This window comes from Lactuca saligna, chromosome 7, assembly GCF_052625555.1.
Source record: "Lactuca saligna cultivar CGN05327 chromosome 7, ASM5262555v1, whole genome shotgun sequence".
Lineage (NCBI taxonomy): Eukaryota > Viridiplantae > Streptophyta > Magnoliopsida > Asterales > Asteraceae > Lactuca > Lactuca saligna.
The window spans coordinates 127,107,613-127,131,123 of NC_136423.1; the positions used below are offsets into that span (position 1 = coordinate 127,107,613).

General features: G+C 34.7%; 1 long non-coding RNA gene across 6 annotated transcripts; it reads right to left on the bottom strand.

Annotated features, from left to right (window-relative positions):
• Positions 1 to 9,983: 9,983 nt before the first annotated feature.
• LOC145003925 (uncharacterized) lies at positions 9,984 to 14,236 on the bottom strand. 6 transcript variants are annotated; one of them, XR_013662204.1, is made up of 9 exons: positions 13,645 to 14,236; positions 13,184 to 13,239; positions 12,974 to 13,050; positions 12,253 to 12,831; positions 12,123 to 12,157; positions 11,721 to 11,784; positions 11,415 to 11,560; positions 10,949 to 11,004; positions 9,984 to 10,309 (listed from the first exon to the last, which is right to left on the bottom strand). It is a non-coding gene; the product is annotated as an uncharacterized LOC145003925 (long non-coding RNA). The 6 variants fall into 6 exon arrangements; XR_013662201.1 differs by lacking the exon at positions 12,123 to 12,157 and having other exon boundaries at positions 13,645 to 13,805; positions 13,925 to 14,235; XR_013662203.1 differs by lacking the exon at positions 12,123 to 12,157 and having other exon boundaries at positions 13,157 to 13,242; positions 13,645 to 14,235.
• Between the last annotated feature and the right edge of the window lie 9,275 nt (positions 14,237 to 23,511).

Below are 23,511 nucleotides of genomic sequence, written 5' to 3' on the forward strand. Positions count from 1 at the left end.
CTTCTTCTTCTTTTTCCAAAACTTTCTTTTCTCGTCACTCTTCTCTGTTGGCTCAGGGATGGTGGCTGCTTCTTCTTGTTCGTCATTGTGGTCGATCAGGGTTTGCGCTAGGCATTTGGCACTGTCATAGGTATCCGACTTCGCAGCTAAAACGTTCCCTTTAGTTGGCTGGGTTAATCCCCATATGAACCTCTCAATCTTTTTGCTCTCCGGGGTAACTAATCCCAGACAGAGAAACGCTAAATTATCAAATTTGGATATGTCGGCGGCGATAGCGAAACCTTTCATCTTCAGGTTCCAGAGTTCATGCTCCAGCTTCTGAATTTCACCCCGAGGGCAATACTCTGCGTGCAGAAGTTGCTTCATAACTTCCCAACCCATAGCATTGGCTACAGGTAGAGTTAGGGATTTGACTCGGCCGTTCCACCTAGTCAAAGCTTTATTGGTGAGAGTGCAGGCGGCAAATTTCACTTTGTTGGATTCTGAACAAGCATAGATCTCAAAGATAGATTCGATCTTCTCTAACCACCGAGTTAGAGCAATGACACCTCCTGTGATATCGAAGAATGTGGGTTTTGCATTCATAAAGTCTTTATAGGAACACTCCCTTCGATGTCCCTGGCTACCTTCCTGGTTTTGAGGTTGGGGACCACCTCCTGAACTACCGGGGTTCGTTTGTGACATGGTTGTTGTAAATGCGACAGTAAAAATTATCTGAAGGTTTACCAGATCTATTTGAAGAGAAGGTGGTTGCGGAGGAGGGTTGTTGTTGGTCTTTGAGCTGGGTCTTTTTCTTGGAGGCATCTTGATCTAATAAGATCAGGAAAGAGAGGATGGTAAGTCCTCCGAATTGAATCAAGAGATATGATACAAGGGATATCTCTTTATGACATATATAGAATTCTATTAAGCGATAAAGAAGGAATGAATTATCAAAACATATAAACTATCGCTAAAGGAATGATTTAGGAGCAACGCTGGAATGAGGATTTCTATAATAGATTTGGCTCGAAAAATACTCCCATAGTATCTCTTGTTTTGCTGCAACGACGGCTCATTGTTTGGGTATTAGGTAAGTTTTAGGCATGTCGCACACCACAGTCACTCCCAACCACATGTTGGCCGTGTCTCGAATGAATATAGTTGGCCAGGCTATATTGATCCTAGACACGACTACATAACTGCACAGGTTTAACTGCAGCATACAACAACCATTTACTTATGTTTTGTTCTACTTGTAGTTACGGATTTCGACAGTTGGGTATACTTGTATACTTTTGAAAATACTTATATTTTGAGGTATACTTTTAGTTCAGAGCACTTAGGCCCCTTAGTGTTTATAGTCTTATACCATGCAAGTTTGGTATACTAGTTCACTATAAACAAGGGCTTTGATACCAATCTGTCACACCCCAAAAACCGAAGGCGGAAACATTTTCGGAGTGAGACTCCATGTTGAGTATCAAATCCAATGTACATAGTAACACAACGAACACAAAACATTACATTACATAGAATTGTTTACATCAGTTTGAAAGAAAAGTTATACAAGTGTTACATACATATATCATATGAACAAAAAAACAAAGACGAGTCTTCTAGCGCTCTGTCTTCTCCAAAAGGTGGTGGTGTACCTGTCTAATGCTGACCTGAGAATACAAGCAGTTTGAAAATCAGCATAAAGCTGGTGAGTTCATAAGCGGTTTTGTTTTGAAAAGAATGAGATCCCTTTTTGTTTTCTGAAAAAGCTTTTATCCAAGAAAATCTCATATTTTCTTATGTAAAAACAGTTTAGTTATCATTTCGTTACTTAATTCGTTTACGAGTTGTTACGTTGTTCGAGTACCTTAGACGTATTTTTGAAGCTCTGTCGACATCCTAAGGCGTATTCATTCGAAACTCAATCGATGTCTAGAGGCGTACTGTCAAATTAATTTCGAAACTCTAGTGACACCCAAGGGGTACACTAGTTGTATATTCGAATTCTTGGTGTCATCCAAAGGCGTTATTTCGTATTCGTATACCTACTCCTATTTCTATTTGTATTTGTATACCTATTCTTATTCCTTTTCGTATTCGTATTCGTATTCGTTATGTCCTATTAGTTATATTTGTTTTCGTATTCATATTTGTATTCATTCTATCCTATTAGTTATATTTGTATTCGTATTCGTATTCGTTCTATCCTATTAGTTATATTCTTAGTTTATGATTAGTATGATTCCTAATACAAAACATAATACGAAACTTAGATTATAACATCTTTTAAAAGAATCTACATTTAGTTTGACAATTTACTCTGCAATTCGAACAAATGGTTAGTATGATTTTCGGTATTAAAAGTACACAAAATATGAAACATTTGAATAGAAAATAATAAGTTTAAGTACAAGATTTCCTTGTACTTTTGCTTGTATTCCCCCTGAAAACATTTGAAAAACATTTGAAAAAGGGTAGGGGTATGAACTCACCGGTTGAGGAACGCGTCGGTTTGGATCCTAAACGTCAGTTCTGGGTTTGCAAATGCACAAGATTACTATGTATTATGAAAATATACAAATTTGTATCTAATTAGGACTTGAATAATTTATTTGTTAAGGAAAAACACTTCTAATCGCGAAAACACTTCGTTACAAGCGTTTGGAGGGACCCGGAGGCATTTAAGGACACATATGGCTTGGATATGGAGTTTACTCTTCAAGAGTAAACTCATACTAGAGTTTTCGGCCCTAAAGTCCCATTCCCCATGAGTTTATGGTCGTAAACTCATGGTGGGGTGTTCTATGGTGCAAAATAGCTTTGAATCAATTGGATAAATTAGCTAGGATCACAGCTAGGGCATTGGAATGGATTTATCTCACATGTGGACCATTTATTGGAGTTTACGGCAGTAAACTTGGAGTTTACGGAATGGATTTATCTCACATATCTCACATATGGACCATTTATTGGGTTTTACGGAATGGATTTATCTCACATATCTCACATATGGACCATTTAATTAATCACATGTGATTTCAAGCTATTTTACAAGTCTAGGGGTAAAATTTAGGCACCATTTGACATAGTTTTAGGAGTTCTCGGCCCATGAACCCCTTTTGGGAGGGTTTATGGCCGTGAACTCCTAAGGGAGGTGTTTTCATTAAGTTTAAGGCTTCCAATACATTTGTGGTTGATTCTAGAATTTATTTCAAGGCAATTGGTGTGTTTAAATGGCAATTTAACACCCTAGAAGGAGTTTACTCTCCATGATAATGAGTTTACGGCCCAAGCATGTTCTTGGGCAGTAAACTCATGTTTACTCCTCTAAATTGATGTTCAAGGTGTTCCAAGTCCAATTCCATAATTCTATAAGTCATATCTAAGCCTCAATGGTGTTTTGGAAGGGTTTTAAGGCATGAAAACCCCCCCTTATGTGTGTTTACGGCCCAAGCATGCTCTAGGGCCGTAAACACATAAAAATGGTCCTAAATCATAGATAAATCACTAATTTGAAGGCTAAGGATGATATACTAGGAGTTGGGGAAGATACCTTGATGATTTGAAGCCTTAAATTGATGTTTTTGGACCCTTCAATTTGATTTGAGGAGAGAGGTTAAAGAGAGAGTAGTGAGAGATAGGAAAGGATTTAAATGAAGTCTTTTGAGCTTTAAATAGGTCCTAAGTTCGGGACACAGTGGAATTCTACCCGATACTGACGTTTAACGGGGCTTTTGGTCGCACCCGATTAAGTTATCGTAATCTGGCGGGATAGAATTTAGAAATTTTCAATTTAATTATTTTGGCCCATGTTCATGAGTTTTTAAAGGATTTGAACACTCATGAGATTATAATAAACATATAATTTTAAATAACTTAGTCCAAAAACGAGATCGGAACAAACCGCTATAGCCGGGTTTTACGGACAAAATGGGTTTCGGCGATAAACAACTTCGGGTTGTTACAAATAATTCTCAAAAACTTTAGTGAACACCATACATATATATGGAAATTATTTAACTAAAATCCTCATGAAACTTTAAGAATCATAAACATAAATCATGTCGGATATTCATTACAGAATACTAACGACTCAACTATGATATTATATGAATGCTCCTTTTACACATCTTATAGATACCGTGTAAAGTACATGCATTCACAACTCATTTCAAATTTGGATAAGGTATTCAATCAATCTATTTCTTTCTGCAGTGCACTATCTGACTTATTTTTGAACCATCTGTTATCAAAGGAAGAATACTTAAACTTACCATTTGTATTTCGTAACCGTTTTAAAGGCGATAACGACCGAATTAGCGAAAACACAAAACATGAAAATTGTAGGAAATGTTGTCTAGTGTCTAAAATATTTTGAGTCAAATAAATCAAGAATTACAAAACTCGAGATATGGTCAAAAAAATGACTAGTTGTCAATTTTCTCTTTAACATTCTCTTCATGAATTTGTATTGTTTTTCCCAATACATGATATTTTCCTTTCTCTCGTTCTAAGTGTAAAATTTCACTCTTAGTAGTATTGTCAAATACACCATACGTAGTACTCATTGTAAAGTTATTCATGGGCGAACACATGTCAATTCTACAAGGTTGGCACAATTGTAATGTTATCGCTTATGTTTACAACAATATTTTCATGCGGCACATTTCTCCTTGGACCTATTGCAATGGGACAAGGAAAAGTCTCACAAGAGATCCAAGAGTGATTATCCACCACCAACACAATTGAGTTAATGGTCGAACAACAAGTAGCTAACTTTTGACCACTTAAGAAGCCGACAAGAACAACGCCTTTGAAACAAAGCAGAATAGGAAGTTGTGCCCATTTTAATATTAGTGGCGTTCCAAGGACACATACATACGATAAATTCATGAACTACAAACCTACATCCTTTCAGAACAATGAAGGAGTTGTAAGAATGACTCTCCATAATAATAAGATGGAATCAATATTCCACGTCAATTCCTATGCAAAAAATTGCCATGTTAATTTTGCTACCTGGACTCCTATGGGCATAACTTTTAACTGGTGGAAGTAATATACGAAAATCATAGGCATAGACTTTGCTTATGCCATGACCTAAGAAGCACCAAAGATCATACTCATATAAGTATATTACCAAGACATGAGATTTATAAACTAGAACAAGCACTAATACAGGAAAAGATTAGTATGAACACAGTGAGATTTGGCACTTGGAGAGGAACTTATCAAGAGTAAACAACCAGGAGCTAATAGCGCAAGTCAGTGAAATCGTAAATGAAACAAGGAATGAAATCCAAGAACTATCAGTAGTAACTTCTAGGTTACCTATTAACCACTTGTATGTTGAAGTACTTGTGATTCATAGATACATAGAAATTTTTATGAACACGGTGAGATTTGGCACTTGGAGAGGAACTTATCAAGAGTAAACAACCAGGAGCTAATAGCGCAAGTCAGAGAAATCGTAAATGAAACAAGGAATGAAATCCAAGAACTATCAGTAGTAACTTCTAGGTTTCCTATTAACCACTTGTATGTTGAAGTACTTGTGATTCATAGATACATAGAAATTTTTAGGAGCCTAAACTTAAACGTATACTAAGTCATGAATACAACAGAGTGAAGGAAACCTGCAGAGTAAAAACATCTTGCGAAATATCGAAAATATACTCGCGAAAATTTTAAAATTTTCATCCTAACATATGCCAAGTTATGCTTTTCACGTCAAAAATATCATAAACGATCAGGAACATTATATCAGTCAGAAATACCCGAGTAAAACTGGGAACCAACGTCAATGGAATTCATATCGAACCGAACCAAGAAACCTAGTGGTTTAGATTTTATTCAGGTAATGGTCTACAGATCGACTAAATCCACCTACTTCCCACTAATCAAAGAAACAGACGAAGTGGAAAAGGACATATACCAAGAAAATCATCAAATTGTACGAGGAGCCAATATTTATCTTCTCTCACTAAGAAAGTAGGTTCACCTAGAAATTTTGATTGTTATTAAAATCCTTGGGGGGTCACCAAAATGTAAACACATCATACCATTTCTGATGGTTTGGATGACAAATCCTTGGGGGTCACCAGAATGTAAACACGGGATAGACTTTAGATATTACGTGGAATACTTATTGTTATTAATTGAGCTTTTTCTATATTGATAGTTATAATACCAACATCAATGCCACACTTATAAGGCTTTATAAGAATGCAAGCGCCAATACTTGGTATGTTGACTAATGGTTGGAGATATGAAAGTAAATAAAGAGCATGCAAGTGACAAATTGTATTCTGATCCAAGAATTACTTATGAGGTTAAAGAAAATATTTTGTGAACATAATAACAATTATACACTCTACAAAAACGACAACGGAGTTAGTTTAACAAAATACATAAGCCTCTTAACTTCCAAGTCGGGGACTGTGTAACTTTAAAATACTTTCTTTCTAGAGGAATAATTTGAGTTAGAGAAAGAGTCAAGTTAAATTGTGACTTAAAAGACCTTCGAAATCTTAACGGAACTTAGTCAAGTTATTTATACAAAGTTGTCTTAAGAACTAAACAACATGCATGCCACTTTTCATGCCAAATCTCAAGGAGTGTCTGTCCGACGACACACTGTTATCCCTCTTTCAATGAAGTGAACTAGGAAATCGTGTTAATGTTTCATATATGTGAAAGTACACTCGATAGAATTTTATATAAGGTTTGATAACCTTAAAATACTTTATTCGATGTTATTACATATTCCTTGATTGCATCTGGACTTGTAGCAAAGCCACGTATTAGACCGATTATCTAATATTGAGTTATGCGACTTAAACTGATTAGAGAAGGACCGTGTGTGGATCAAATGAATAGAAAACGCACCAATTGTTTTAATAATATTTTATCTACACATTGAATTCCATGACAAAATTCCTTTCAACGGTGGGATAATGTAATAACTGGTGAAAATCGATCAAAGTTATGTGGTCAAAACAACATGAACAACTATGTATTAAGGACCAATTGTGTGCGATTTAATGTTCATAATGTACATTACATGTATTATATTTATAATTACTTTAAGAATTTCTCAAGCAACTCAGCAAACCCTCTATCATTAAGGATCGAATCAAAAATTCACTAAAAAAAATCTTTTTGCAACGTTAAAATGATTTTTTGCATCGCCTATACATATGAATAAATTATGAGAAATTTGAATATATTATACTCTTTTGATTCTATGGATATAAAGAAAGTCCAAAACAGAGATCATATGAAGAAGTTACGCCTAGTTCAAGTTATAAAATCAGTATTCATATGATGATCTTGAAACGAACTGTGCACTGCTTCATTTGGGATAGTTACAAGCCTCGTAATACCCAGTTCAAGTTATAAAATCGGTATTCATCCGATTTTACTAAAACGAACTATGCAATGCTTCGTTTGGGATAGCTACAAGCCTCGTAAATTATTTCTGAGCACGTTTTAAACTCAGATTATGGTCTATTATTTAATTTCATTTTTATGACATTTAAAGTTGACTAAAATCGGATTCATAAAATCTATCGAATCTGAAACAATTAATAGCGAAACTCTAAATGTTATTTCATGGAGTTCTGTATATCTGAATGGAATTCCTTCTACATTTCTGGAATCACCACAACTGAGAGAACAAACAAACACTCTTACAAAACATTTATGAGACGGTATGATAACACGAGAATCAAGAAATGAGATTTAAATCATAAAAATACATAACATATGTTTATTACCAAAAATATATATCATTTAGGTACATTGACCTTTTAATAATTGACCAAAGATTTAATTTAGGTACAAGGCTTCACCATCGAAGAGAAATGCACAGGAAAAAGGGTATCATCCACTCCTCTCCACCTATTCTGTCGATTGAATCACCCAAACACTCTCTGAATATCCCTTTGCGTTGCTATCGAATCAGAAAAGGGACCAACTGAGAGCTATCAGAGCAGCCATCGCCACCATAGAAGTCGATGACAGAACTGTTGTCGCCTTCATTCTTCTTCCTCCTTCAATTGAACACAACACAATTGTTATCTCCTGTAACTGTCAACTTCTGCTGTTGCCCTATTTTTTTTCCTTTACTACTAGTGATGAGATAGGGACCCACGAGGGCTCATCAGAGATAAGTATATGCCTCCTGCTTGTTGATTCTGTTCGATCCTTTCCCTTTCCTGATCTATGAAGAAGATGACCCCCCCCCCCCCCCCATTGTTTGTGTTACTGGACCCAAATCATTCCCTCCAAATCCTGTTCAAGATTAAAAACACCCCCCCCCCCCCCCACACACACACACACACATTTTGAATACTTTAACCAAAACAGTCTTTTTGGATTTAATTTATCACAAAAATAGTCACTTGTGTTAATTAATTACAAAACAACCCTTTTAAAATCAAAATTATTTCAAAACAAGTCCCTTTGAAATAATTTAACCAAAATCACTTTTAAAACTCATTTTGTTTTATACTTTTGTTAGAAAAATATGTTTTTATAGAAATTGGCCAACCAGATAACATTTTCTAAAATACATTTGATTACAAAGGTACATCGTGTCAAAAAATCTTTAGAACTTACCAACATTTTTTGTTGACATATCTTAATGCCAGTATTCTTAGATTATTAGCACGTTGGAAAGATGTGCATAGAAGACTTCCCATTATGTTAGTATACCGTTGTAAATGTTGTTCTATTAGGTGTGTATAGTTATTTAACAATAGTGTTTGTCAATCTAATTTCTATTTGGGTATTACTAAAAGATTATATTTGTATTGTTTAATGTATGTCCAATAACTATGATCACTAATTTAAGTCAAGCACCTCGGCGTTTCCGCCAGCAGTCGGGGGTGTGCCAAAGCATGATTGCCTAAACATGTCACCACAAACTGGTCGGTTATTTAAACGAGCTATGATTTCGCACCCATGTTTAAGCCTACAAGTTGTAGTAACAACCTTTTCATATTATCTATCGTGCTACAATCAAAAGAAATTTTTATTAGACCTATTTGTATGCATGTTCCAAAGGACATTACTAAATACACAATTTCGGACCAAAATTCTAGAACACAACTCTGGAGCAAAAATCTGGAACACAATTCTGGACCTAAATTAAGAAACAAAAGTCTTGAATGTTCATCGTATTGCGGAAGAGTTCTTATTATTCCAAACATGTTTTTCGGATTTCGGACTAGTCAAAATAAAGATTTTTTATAAGAGTTTTGGATGTAGCACACATATTCCTACATATAATCCCATTATTGTCTTTTAATCGAAAAAAAAAAAAACCTATATAAACGAATAAATGATACAGATTTTAACGTATAATCTAAAAGAAATGCATATAATTATAAACTTAATAGGGACTTACATATATAAAAATGTATGTCACCATCACGATTAGAAGATATTTTCAACTTTAGGGATGTCCGGAATGCTCTATAGGGTAATTTGAAATGAGATATTTCAAAATGAAATCCTAAACGGGTTCAACGATACTTATAGGGAGGGCCACATTACTGAGTCGGATGTCCGGAATGCTCTATAGGGTAATTTGAAATGAGATGTTTCAAAATGAAATCCTAAACGGGTTCAACGATACTTATAGGGAGGGCCACATTACTGAGTCGGATCAGTTACCCCTTCACCGAGTACAAAATCAGGTATGAACTGACATATTATGGACCGATTGGTCATTTTGGAAAAAAAAAGGTTATTATTAATAAAATTATATTAAAAAAAATGATTAGTTTAAAGGAATTTTGCTAATTTCTAAAGATGGGTTTGCTTAATATTTTATTTTCCCTACAAAGGTCATTCCCTAATTTCTAATGATGGGTTTGTTTAATATTTTAGTTTCCCTACAAAGGTCACCAACTAACTATGCCCATGATTTTTGTTCTTTTTCGTTAATTTTTAATACGAACTAGATAAGTGCCCCTGCTTTGCGGGGGTTGGAAGCCTTCGGTAAAAAGTGAATTTGTATTGTTGCAAGTATTATCCAATTTACAAAGCATTATTACTATTCTAACTATGTACATATAGTTCAAGACTTGAAGCTTGTTTGAGCCACAAAACCAAAGTCCAGGGTTAAAATATTCACCAAACAAAACACAACATTTCTTTGTGGTGAGAAATGTGGTTTTATTTATCAGTCAATCTTCAAATCCACACCTTAAGGTTATTTTACATAATATAATACCTCAGGTTGGAACGTAAGCATATCAGCAGGAGCCATTGCTTATGGTTGAGCAATTTTTTTCCTAAATGTATGAGTCATCTTTTTTGCCTGCAACACAAGGGTATTTTAGGCAAAACGACAAATAATCATATACAATTTTCTAGAAAATGTACAAAAAGATAGCATAATAAAATAGCTTCTCAAAAAGTAACCTTGGGTTACAAATCAATGTATTGGGACACAATAACACAAATTGCATTAAATATAGAGGAAGGCAGAAGATGATGTAATTGCTTTTCTAATTTTTTTGCTAATCCTGGTGTAATCGTGCAGTTCCTTCGGCTAAGACAATAATGTTCAACCAATTATGACAATACCGTCTGATGGACTTTTCTTTAATTATAAAGTATACGTCAGGACATCTGGTGGTTGGGTGAACAACTTATTATTTTTTGTTTTATCTCAAAAAAATTCTATAATAAAATACGACAATAGGTTGACCCAAAATAAAATCATAAGGGTAACATCAATGGAAATTGCAATGAATATGATTACACCAACAACCAAGAAGCAGGGGTATTTTGTCCGAAATACCCATAAATGAACATAAGCATCTAATACACCTTCAGTTAGACCCTCTTAGACCCTCTGATTGTGTAAATGCGGGCTATTGATCCATCAAACTATTTTTCTACTACAACATAACATTTAGAAAGTAAAACAGGGGGAAATTTTTAAAAAACCTACCAGATGTGGTATTGATGCGGGGAAAATAAGGATATATTGTCCTTTTTTAGCTCAACCTGAAAAAGAAGGAAACAAAATACTCATATAAACAACTAAAATTTAAACATGGCTATTTCCTTGTCGATTAATCCGGACAAATTGATTATATGGTTTCAGCCAAACAAATATGATTTAGTAGGCTAATATAGTAACCCTTTACATATTTTCTTTTTTTCCTCTCAAATAATGAATATTAGAAATTAAAAATTTACTCTTACTCAAACAATTTATTCTACAGAAGAAACAAAACTTATGTATACATAAATCATTACACCCAAATAGGAAAATGCACGTAGCGAATGACACACTTTTCAACATTGTTGTTTGAAATTGGAAGATTTTGTCCTCAATTTGATATCAAAAAATAATAAACTAACCTAATTTTGACTATAAGACGAAAACACCCTCATTATATATAATCCAATACCTTAGTCATTTTGACTTTAGTAGCTTTTGGCACAAATATTTTCCAAAGAGAACCCAAACTTAGTTTTCCGAAAATGCCCTTTTGCTTTTGTCCATGTCTAGTTTCTGAAAACGAATATTAGTTTCTCTTAACCTGGCACCAGAGACCTGTGAAAAGGAAATTTCTTTAATTCTTCCAATCATGGTTTGGACCACCATTTCTGATATAACATAGTATAGATTAAAAAAAGGTCATTTGTTAATTGATTTTATAGTCTGTTAAAAAAATGATGCTAATCAAGTCCATAAAAATTCAAAAAGCATCTACCTCAGGATGGCAAAACTTAGCACATTTTGATGCTAGAAATAGTGCTGTAAGCCTATAAGATCACCTACAAATGAAGTTAGAAGCATAATATTTATATTAGTTTTTACATTCTGTTGTGAACATTAACAATTTCATGTGTGTTGTGTTTTGTTAGCATAAATCTCAAGAATTTAACAGGTTTGTATTTGATTGTGATAACTAAAGATCAATAAAAAATTAAAGTAATTTTAAGTTTAGTTAACCAAAATTAAGAAAATTGTTGTGTTTTAGTTCAATGTGCCAACATAATAAACTTAGTTGTTTATATTAAGAGAAAAAAAAATTATTATATTTCACTTTGAGATCTAAGTAAAAACAATAAATAAAATGTAAATGTTCAATTTAATTACGAAAAAAACTAACGGATTTCAGGGAGATGAATTCCAAAAGCCATGACACTACAATACAAAATCCCTAAAATAAGATGAATGATTTAACCATATAATAGAAATTAATAAAAGAAACTCAATATCATTAGTATAAAAGCACTTACGTCTTGGATCTCTTGTCATGTTGAGATACCCGGTAGTGAAACACACCCACCAGCAACCACCAATCTTTCGGGTGACAACCGAGAGCTGGAAATTACAGCGGTGATCCAACTGAAAAGCAACCGCTTGTCATTTGTAGTAGTAGTTGTAGTGAAAGTGTAGCATTGCGGTCTGTTAGTTTTGCAATGGAAGCAGCTGATATCCCAACTCGGTTTGGGTTTCATAAAACTTTTTGTTGGTTTAGGCTTCACTTTGGATTTGAGTTCAAGTTTATGAAGTTGTGCATCAAATGTTGTGAAGGAAATCTGCCATACAGGATTGAAGCTTGAAAACACTCTTTTAGATGGGAGCGCTTCACCGTGGCTGAAAACTTGGGATATCCAAAACTCATATCACCAATCAATGCGTTTTCTATTTCATTTTGCGTAATGGTCTGATTTTGTTGATTTTGCAATGGTACCGGCTAATATCCCAACTCAAATCGAAACTTGTATGGCAGAACAGCAGACCAACAGGAATGGGTCTTCATTCATACACTTACTTTGTTGCTTGATGCTAGATACTCCCACTTTCTTATAAATCTGAATAAAGTTAACATGTGGATCATCATATTAAAATATAATTCTAAATAATTTAATTTATGGAATTCATAGTTGTGATGCCTCTTGAAACATAAAATAATAATAATAATAATAATAATAATAATAATAAGTAGAACCTTACCGGATACAATAGATCGATCCAATCTCATCTCTTTAAGCACTATAATCTAAGCTTTTACATAGCACATCAAGAAGAGTCTGTAGATTTTTGGATGCACCATAAGAAAAAAAAAAGCGAGTTTAACATATGGAACGACGGTCCAAGAACAGAAAAGTTAAAGGAAGAAGCTCGTAACTCTTTTACCTTGTTAAACGGAAACGAACATCATACCTTTGTTTTGTGACTTTTTTTTTACAATAGTTCATCGCCAACATTTCCTTTCGAGACTGCTAACAAAGAAAAACATATCAGGAGGGTTCTGTTCATAATCAACTGAAATCGTTGATTCACATATCAATACTGTTAGATCACACTCCAAAGAATATCATATCAGATGTAAGATTCCTAATTTCAAGGAAATTACCAAAACAACAAAATAAATGTGATGGGAAAAAACACAAAAGATATTGAAGTGGTGGAGCAGTTCCACATACAAATAATCAGTTGTGAGAGAAACAAATTGAATATGTGAAGTAAAGAGGCGGTGGAGTCGGTGGATGGATTAACCCTCATATTAACATAACAAATTACTTCCAATTATCAATTACTATCACCGCAAAGTATTCCAACAAATTATAGAACTGTGAAAAAAGTCAAAAACGACGGAGGGGGAGGGGAATCGATTTTCTAACCTGAAACTGAAACGAAGGCGTCGAATGTTCTCCAATCGAAGATGGAAGCTTCAATCCATGTAGAAAAGGAGAAGGTTTGTCGTCGATGTCACCAGCTCTTCAGTAGCATCTTTCGTTGCTACTCGATCAGACGATCTTTGGCGGGAGAGCAAGGCGATGGACTGAAAGAAGAAGAGGGAACATCGGTGAGATTTTAAGAGGTTCTGATGATATTGGATTTTTGTGGATTCAAGGTTCGTCTGAGTGGAAGAAGCGGTGGTAGTTGAGGCGGTGGACTAACCCAGGTTGACTTAGTAAGCTCCGAGTAGATCCGATGAGCAGACACCGAATCGGTTCTTTGAAGTAAAACACAGCTCTCTGAAGCGCTTTTCTGGTGGGTGAACGCAGATCTCTGAAGCGCTTCGCGGCGGCACCGGCGACTGCACTGGCGGCGAACACGACAGCTTCTTTAGGCATCGCGATCCCCTCGATGTCGAGTTGCTCGCCACTAATAATCAGTCTACGCAAAAACAACAGGGGCGAAAAAGCGATGGGAGGTTTGTGGAAGAAAAGAGAGATAACGTTGACCAAAGATATTTTGAGGCGGTGGGAAGGATGCGGAAGCAGATAAACCAAACGATGATCAACACGTGAACACAAGAAAGTAAATATTTTCATAAAACACCCAGATAAAAAAAACAGAAATAACATATCCAAGGGTCATTCTTACCAAATCACTATTCCTAAAAACTATCCTCCTTTAATAAATATATATATATATATATATATATATATATATATATATATATATAAAAGAATTCACTCGGCTTTTGATTTTGAATCGTTTATGGATTATTTACATAAATTAGAAGCATTTTGTTATTACTTAATTAGGATTATCGTCATATTAATACAAGTTATATTAATATTTTTTTTTATCAAGGATAAGTTAAATTAAATTAATTTTATCAAGGATAATTTAGTAACTTAATATTTTGTCCATGTCTATATATTCTAGTTTCGACAAACGTCATTAAAATAATTTGTGTCCACTCCAATGTAATCGGGTCTTCTTTTACCCGGTCTTTTTATACCAAATGTTACCTTATAATTTCAAGTTTGGTTTTACAAGTCCGGTGCAATCCACTTCTATCGAGTCTAATTTTACTCTATCTTTATCAATGTTTTAAAACCCGGGTTGACCCGGCCGGTTCAACCGGTTGGACCGTGACCCGGGGTAGAAGACGGTTCAATTGAGACCGGTTTTTTGTAAAAATACGAACCGGATCGAACCGGCCGAGTTTCCTCTAAACCGCGGTTCAACCGCTTATGTCGAACCGGTTAAAACCGGATTGATCCGTTTTAATAGGGTTTGGATAGTTGAAAACAAGTAGTGAAGACCAAAACAACGAGTCGTTTGCGGTTTCTTCAATGTTTTGCAATGTTTTTAAATATTTAAACTTTGTGGACATTAAATTATTGGTTTTATATGTTTATGCGTTATGCATGAAAGTAAAAATATATAAAAATAGAGAAAGACTATAAATCGGATTGACCCGGCGGTTCAACCGGTTGAACCGGTTGACCCGTGAACCGGTCATCATACCGGGTCAACCAAAAACCCGGGTTTTAAAACATTGATCTTTATACCGAACGCTACCTTATAATCATTTCCATTTAAAATAATTTAACCGTTTTCATCTCAAAACTAAAATATATGACGGAAAGAAATATTCATTTCCGTTTTGTATATCTTCTCTTGACCAACACTTCACGATCAATTATTTAGTACAAGTCTATTATGATATTAGTTTTAAAGCTAAATTATAGATGTAACCCCTATAAAAATAAAAAAAAACTTTCACTCGAATGTCCATAATCCATATTGCTGAGGTTTCTTTCAATTACTTTTACTTCTGATGTAGCGACTACGACCCTCAAGAGATTCCTATGGCGAAAAAAAAATGTTTCCCGGTACACTTGTTTCTTACAAGTTTTTTTTGAATGATTTGAAGGTGGGTTTTTGTCATCTTTAATTTAATTAACTTACAAGTTGGTTTGACTCCACTTGTTTCATGACTAGTTCTTATCATCATTAAACTTCCGTTATTTTCAAACTCTTCATCAAACATCTTCTTACCTTTTAAACCTGCACTGTTATCATAAACCGAAACATTAGGTCTTGGTTCGAATTCCTCATTGGAGGACTTTCTTTGGTTGCAGTGACTTCTCTTTGTGGGATCCAGTGACGCCAAAGAACCTCCTCCAACATGCGAGTTTTCCAAAAGTTCTTCAGGATTTGGCCTACCATAGACATTGCACATGATCTGCCGAAACAATATCGATAATATTATTGGTAGAATAACAGCATATATATATATATATATATATATATATATATATATATATATATATATATATATATATATTGTCATTGTATTGTCGCACCATAGATTTATAACATTAGACAACAAAAATTTTTGTACCGTGACGAAAAAAAAGAGGGCCAAGAAAGAAAGATATGACGCCATGTTCCTAGTACAAGTTTCGTTCGTGCTTTTTGCATTTGCAATGAAGGATAGTTGGTATTTATAGCTTCATTGAGATGAGAAGGCGTATCATGAATTGTCGTCCTTTTTAATATAATATTAGGTGGGGTATCTTATGTTGCACTTCTTTCATCAAAATTGAAATATTAACAAAATAAATTTACATAAAAGTAGTTTAGTTACAAATTAATAATATCAAAACAATAAATAAGCAGTTTTAAATATATAATTTATGTTATGCATTGCAAGTTTGTACCTTTATTTCCAATCATCTTTGATCTCTTTTATAATCACTAAAAACATCTTTGATCTCTTTTAGAAATGCTAAATTTTCCTACTTCTATAATCAATAAAGACAAAATTAATAATGCAAGATTATAAGTTTAAACTAATAAAATATGAAGTAAAGTGCCTTCATCAATTTCTTTTATTCGGACCACCAATTCTTTGTATTTCTATTCCGCCCTAACCAGTAATACATCCACCTTGGTTATCACTTCTTTATCATTCGTTTCATTTTGAGAGACATCATAGCACTGACCCGTATAGAACTGTAAACCTAAAGAAAAAAATTCAAATCAATATATTGATTAACTGATAAAGAAATTAAATCACAATATCTGGATATCTAGAAAAAACAAAAATCAATTTACAAATAGACATGATTTACCTTGTGAAGTGAAAGTCTGGCAGATAAAATCAGGAAATCTGGAGGAGGAAATCCGATATCAAGATATCTCTACGAATAAAAAAACAACAAAAAATTTTTTAAAAAAATGGCATATATTTACACCTGCAGAATCAACCAAACGAATTATAATTTCTTTAATTCAAGTGAAAGATTAATTTTACAAAAAAAGAACCAACTGCATAACACTAACACCATAAAACATGGCTATTCTTTCTTATGGCCTTTCAAAGAATTGAATGTTGTGGAAAAAGAAAGAATTGATGACACTATTAATCAACTTGTATCCACTAAACCAAAGTCAACCAATTTAATCTATGACTACAAAAGAATGTTTTAAATAATAAAATTCACAAACCCCAAATGTGACATTCGGTTTTCCAGGTATATTATCCTTAATATTTAATTAAACATTTTTGGAGGGACTCGACATGTTGGTGCCTCAACTCGTCGAGTGTGATCGTGATTTGGTGACGTGTTTAATGAATGGACTCGACGAGTCGGGTATCTGACTCGTCGAGTCAGTGTTGTTGAGGAAAACCCTAATTGCCCGGGTTTGTGACCTATTTAAAGGCTCTAATGGCCTTCATTTGCGGCCACATTTCCCTTGAGAGACCCCAAATCAATCCAGAGAGCTTAGAGTCAAAGAGGGAGCCATTTTCATCATCATGGTGCATTCTTGCAAGGAAGGAGAAGATTATGCAAGCTAAATCAACTAGAGGAGCTTAGATCTACTTCATTGCCATTCCCGACTACTGTTTAAGGTATGAATCTATACCTATTTTCATATGATTAGTAGATCTCATGAAATTAGGGTTTCTTTACCCTCTTTTAGTTGAAGATATTGAGTATAAGAGGTCCCCTTGAGGCTTAGACTTCAGATTTGGACCTTAAGAGGTCCAAAGAATCCCATGATTCAAGCTTTATGCAGTCACATAAGAGTATTGAGCCTAAAACACCATTTTGAGGGTTTTTTTTACAAATAAACCTAGATGGGCGATGCATGGATGTAAAGATCGAACCTTTATGTGCTTATTGGATGTTAGGAGGTTGGATCTATAAGTTAGAGCCTCGGATCTGACCTCAAATGGCTGAATGAGGATTTGATGGGATGGACTCGCCGATTTTGTTGGATGACTTGACGAGTCGTAGCAGGTTTGTCCCGATATCTTTGACCTAGTATGAACTCGTTGAGTTTAGCGGCAACTCAACGGGCTGAGTGGACTCTAAGATGGAACTCGAAGAAATGTGACTCGACTCGGCGAGTCAGGTTGGCCTGGATAGTATAAATTAAGCAGACTTCGGTTACCTTATGGGATGGGTCAATAAGGGGCATATAAGACCATGGAGTGGTAAAATGGTCTTTTACCCAATTCCAAGAGAAAGAAGGAGAACAAAATGGCTTTAGGAGTAAAAAGGATAAAAGGATGGATAATGATTAAGATGCTTGTCTATTATGATAGGTTGAGGCTAGTTTAGGATTCCGAGATCTTGTCTTTTATCTTCTAGTTATGAGGTGAGTCTTCTCACTATACTTTACCTGGAATGGTAACTATGTGTGACCGGAAGGTCTTATGTGCTTGTATGAGTTATATGATTTGATATGATATATATATATATGCTGTATGAGTTGGACCAGAAGGTCAAGCACGGTTGGACCGGAAGGTCAACAGGATTACGACCGAAAGGTCAGTATGGTAGGACTGGAAGGTCTACCAGGATTATGGGATCGGAAGATCCCACTGAGAGACAGTGACCGGAAGGTCTTGTCGCCTAAGGTGGCTAGTATGTGTATGTGGTATTTTGGGGAACTCACTACACATTTATGCTTACCATGTTATATATTATGTGTTTCAGGTACTTCTGAGGATCGCTGGAAGGCTCCGATATGATTGTACACCTACATAGAGATAGAATGGTGGTCCTAGATTGATAAATCGTTTTGAAAACTTATTGATTGATTTTGGAGAATTAATGTTATGACATTTGTTTTTATGAAATTAAAAGTGAAAATTTGGAGTCTTGGTTTAAGGGATTCGGATACACCTTCGGGCATATCTGAACTGAAACTGAGGATTTGAGAAAAGTTTTCAAAAAGAAACATTTTTTTCTAAAAACAATAAAAGATTCCAGAAAGAGTGGAAAAGAGTAGTGTGTACAATCAGCCAGCGCCCGAACTATGATTTCCCAAAATACCCTTACTTTATGTGTTATGAGATAATATAATATATGATATGCATGCTAGAGAGTAGATATCATAACAAATTAGACAAAGAAAATGACGTAAGTCGGTGCATAGAATGCACACTACTAGAAAAACAACTTTTTACGACGTGCAAATAATAACAATATTAACACACACTGATAGAGGTAGCACATTTGTGCATGCCCTAAAAATTAATGTCAGTTTTCCAAAATTTGAAAGATAGAGGACACGCATTTGCGCGTGCCCTAAAAATAGTGTCAAACAAAACAAAATTAAAAACATGCAGGGCACTTATTTCAAGTGTGTGTCGTCTACAAATGTCGCTTTATATTTTTTTAACTAAACGCACGTTTTTAAAGAGGGATCTAAAATTCTAAAATTTGAATACCCCGCGTCTCACTCTCTCCTCTGGTTCGCCTTATCTCTTGTAAAATCGCACAGAGTCATTCTCTCCCTCCTCTCTCTCTCTCTCTCTAACCCTAGACACAAACATTGGGCATTCACGATGATGTATTCTCCGCTATCTTCTTCTTGCTCCATTTAATAAAATCGGCGACCAAATAATCAGGCTCACTTCTTATTTTGCTTCTCTGTCTCCCACAAAAACCCCAGTTTCTATCACCACTTCTTGGATTAGTGAATTAGGGTTAGGGTATGGAGTGATTTAAAGAAAAGATGGGATTGGGTAGTCTTTTTCCTCGTACAGCTGGGCTACCGATAAAAATGTGTGTAGGGCTTCGGAGGAAGCAGGCATGTAGAAAATAGGTAAGTTAACGTGTGAGCTTGTGTGACGAACCATCATACAAGAAGTTAATTGAATTAGTAATTTAATTAACTAATTAAGTTTCTTACCAAACCTAAATCTATAAACTAGTAAACTCATTAATTTAACCAACTGGAAACTGTTTGAATTGATTTGTTTTTGTCACACCCCCAAACCAGAACGGCGGAAACGTTCGAGGGCGGAGGACGTCATATTCAGTATCATAACAGTTCATAGTAAGGAAAGTACACACCACCATATATATAAAAGTTTCAAAATATTTACATAATTGTATTTGTTACATGTTCAAAAGATAAATAAATAAACATCTTTCAAAAGAAGTAATTAACGTCAGAGCGTTAATCCCCAAAAATTGGTTTCCAAACCTGCTTAGCGGTTACAATTAAGTTGGTGAGTTCATAAGTGGTTTTGTGAAATGTATGCCATTCCAAAGTTCGTGCGTTTTACAAGAAAATCCCTTATTTTCATATAAAAGTATGAAATGCATATGAATGTTCGTGTTGTGAATTGTAAATAGTTGCACTAGGAAAATCCCTTATTTTCCTATTAGTTGATTTTTTTAGGTACGGGAAAATCCCTTATTTTCCTAAAGTAACAAGCAGTCTCTAAGACCGAAAATCACAAGCGACTGACATGCTTAAAGGTTGAGGCATAGTTTTATATAATAAAGCTATAAGAAGTTCGCACTTGTTAGATGAAGAATAGTTTTAGTAGCTACTCGTTCATAAAATCAGAATACCATAATAATTGTCTATCCAGTGAGTTTTATAACCATACTAAAGATAATATGCATGTGGCGACGGTCTTCAGGCGTCGAAACGTTTATGACAAACTGTCACCCAAAGGACTGTAGCTAACAGTCAGGGCGCGGGATCATGACTTCCCGTATAGATCTATACACATTTGACATGCTCGCCCAAACAGGAGACTCTGGTTATAATAGACAGGACTTTAAGTTGTACCTTTTCGCAAAAAGGTAGCATTGAAGATGTAAATGTCTCACGGGTTCTCAACTAAGTCTGTATTAAGGTGATAGTTTTGTATACAATGTTTCTTCTCTCTTAAAATGTTTAACTAAGCATAAATCTTAAGTCCTTTGAATGCATAAAATGGTTTAACAAGGATGGCTACCCTGAATACTATGCATTTTGTATAAACCTAGTACATGCAAGATATAACGAGAGTTTTCACGTTTTCACTCGGGATTAACCGGGTTTTTACTTGTATTCTCCCCTGAAATATATTAAAAGTACATTATAAAGTATTTGAAGGTGTATAAAAGGGAGGTATGAACTCACTTGATTGAAGTGGTTGCTTTGAAGTAGTCGAGAGAAGAATCGAGCAGAACTTCGACAGGAAAAGCTAAAAAACGCGGGAAAATCCAGGGATTCTCGGGATTCTCGGGAGTGTAGAACTTCCTTCGGGACTTGAGTGTGAAAACCGGGGCTTCGGGATGGCTTATCGAGGTAATTATGCAAAGTAACAGTACTTAGATGGAAAGAGATGAGCACCAAACCCAACACCCTTAAGCTTCTATTTATATGGGCATATTTTGTGTGCCACGTTGTGGAAAAGGGTGTGCCACGTCGTGGTGAGTCAATCTTATCCTCTTCCATTGATTGGACGCCCTCGGTCACTTGCCGGGTCGCGGCCAACCTGACAGCCTCGGATTTCGGGTCTCGAACTTGTAAAATTCGTAACTTTTGCGTACGAGCTCCGTTTTCGACGTTCTTTATATGCACACGTAGGTGAGAATATACTCTACAACTCTCGTTTAGACTTCGTTGGCTAATTTTGAATTTATTTTGAATTATTTATTTTTAACAGGCCGGGACTAAAAAAGCCCGTTAAAAATCCATAATTTCTTCATCCGTTTTTGCCAGACTTTTTACCGTTGCATTACTATGGTTGCGACCTTCGATTCTCATTTAGGTTGTTTCGGCCAAAAGTCTCTCGATATCTATTCCGAGTTTTTAGCTGTCTACTGCTATATCCAGATCTTGGAAAAATCATAACTTCCTCATACGAAGTCAGATTTGGACGTTCTTTTTACGTATGTTTATGGTTTAATGATATCTACAACTTTCATTTAGATACTTAAGGCTAAAAACTATTGTATTGAAACTTCGCGTTTTTCGTTTAATCGGTGTTGCCGGTTTTGTCAGAAATCTTAGAATGGTCATAACTTCTTCGTTATAACTCGGAGTTTAGTGTTCTTAGTATTTCTGTAAACTTTGACACAATATCTAGCATAGTAGGTAACCAATAGAGACTTTTGTACATTTTATTTTCAAAGTTATTTTCATTATTTCAAAAGTGGTTACAATACTTGACTTTTTAGGTCATTACATAGAGTCTAAATATCGGGTTGTCACAGTTTTCTAAGGATTAGTAATAGTGAACATGAACCTAATCACATTAATCGGTAGCCAATGACAAATTAATTCATTGCACTTGCCATAAAATCAACCATAGGAATAAAGAAGTTGAACCTAAATAAAAGTCTCCTTTAATATTGAATTTAGTAGATTTTTATTTGTTTTAGTTGCTAATTGTTTTGTTTGAGTGTTAGTTAAATGCTTAAGTTTTTAGTACTGAAAAACTAGACAAAACCTCTTTCCTTTTATTATTTGTTTTTTAGATAATTCTAGTAGTTAGTTTAATTACCGTTCCCTGTGTTTGATACACTGCTTGCTTAACTATACCACAAATTAAAAGGTACACTATCTTTTGTGTGTGTAAATTATAATTAAAAGTGAGATTAAAACTAGTGCATTTTACACATATCAACAAACATCATATATTTCCATCATTCCCACGAGTTGCCACATTAGTTACAATGGCCATGTTGGATGTGCAATTGCATATCGCTCGTGTCGTGAAATGACCTAAAATTTTAATCAACAACTAATTCGTCACAAATATGTTGCTAATTCGTTGGATAGTTGTTAATTTTTTTGTTAATCTGTCCGTAATCTTTCGTTATATTCCTGCTAACTCGTTGCTAATCTGTAGCTATCTATTGCTAATTTGTTGCTAATCTGAAATTTTAGAGGCCTATTTTTACTTTTCGTACATAGTTTTCAAAATCAATAAACTATCCATATCCGTTACCACTTCGTTTCCTACCGGATATGACATGATTACTCGGTATCACCAAAGCCAACACAACTATATATGAAAAGATTATTAAAACATTGTTAGAGGATGTATCATGTCAAAATAATAAATTAGGCTTCGCATGCCATATTATAAAGTTGCAACATGAGCGTATATCCAGCCGCAAAGGATGACATAGACGATATATTGTGGTAATGTTGTGGTATACTATAAATGGAATATTATTTGTAATTTGTCTTTTGGTAGCCTTGTTAACTGAAAAAGTCGGTGGCATTTCTTGTGTTTTTAGGCAAGTGGATACTAGGCGCATAATAGCGTTATTTAATAAGTTTTTAGAGTTTGGATATTAAAGTTAGATGGATTTGCAATAATTTTTAGGATGAACCAAATGAACCCATTGATCAGATTTGTGCTATACTCAAATTTTAATCGATATAAACTACATCTCTTTTTATCAATTACCATCGACTATAAACTAAAAGAAATAAATTTTAATAAATATATCCCTTCATAAAACGTTTATTGAAGCATATGACATCAA